This window comes from Peromyscus maniculatus, chromosome X, assembly GCF_049852395.1.
Source record: "Peromyscus maniculatus bairdii isolate BWxNUB_F1_BW_parent chromosome X, HU_Pman_BW_mat_3.1, whole genome shotgun sequence".
In the NCBI taxonomy this organism is placed as follows: Eukaryota; Metazoa; Chordata; class Mammalia; order Rodentia; family Cricetidae; genus Peromyscus; species Peromyscus maniculatus.
This window is the reverse complement of record NC_134875.1, coordinates 34,498,215-34,499,061: the sequence shown is the minus strand read 5'-3', so window position 1 is coordinate 34,499,061 and position 847 is coordinate 34,498,215.

The window sequence follows — 847 nt, the reverse complement described above, 5'->3', positions numbered from 1 at the left end:
GAAACACCAACAGTCACATATGCAATTAACAAGAGCGTTTATTGTTTCCAACAGTTGGAGTAGCAAAGAGCCACCCCAAGGGGAGGTCATAAATTCCTTTTAAGTGGAGTTAGGGTAATTCCATGGAGGAGGAATTAATCTGGTGCTGATTGGTGGAGCAAAGATTAGTCTGGGAGCTGATTGGTTGAAGGCTGTAGTGGTTAGGGGCTTATTGATGGGAAGGTAGGAAAAGCTATCTTTAGCTAGCAGAACGGTGGGGGCATCTGCTGATCAGAACAAGGGGCTTCAAACTGCCTGCTGAGCCATCAGAAGGCTATGGGTTGCTGTTGATTGGTTGCCCCTGAGTTATGGTCTTCCCTAGAACTGCTTTCTCAGCTCCAGCCAGTTTTAGTAACTGAAACTAAGGCCTGGTCCCTGACAGGGCCATTAGAAACCTCTCATGGCTCTGGTCTGGCTCCCCAGTTCTCCCCTAACCCCACACACTAATAGTGGGAGACTTCAATACCCAGCTCTAACAATTGGACAGAACTGCCAGACAGAAACTTAACAGAGAAATAAGGGAACTAATAGATGTTATGACTCAAATGGACCTAACAGACATCTATAGAACATTTTGCCCAAACACAAAAGAATATACATTCTTTTCAGCACCTCATGGAACATTCTCCAAAATTGACCACATACTCAGTAACAAAACAAATCTCAACAGATACAAATAAATTGGAATAACCCCCTGTAACTTATCAGACCACCATGGCTTAAAGTTAGAATTCAACAACAACACAAAATACTGAAAGCCTACAAACTCATGAAAACTGAATAATGCTCAACTGAATCATACTGCATC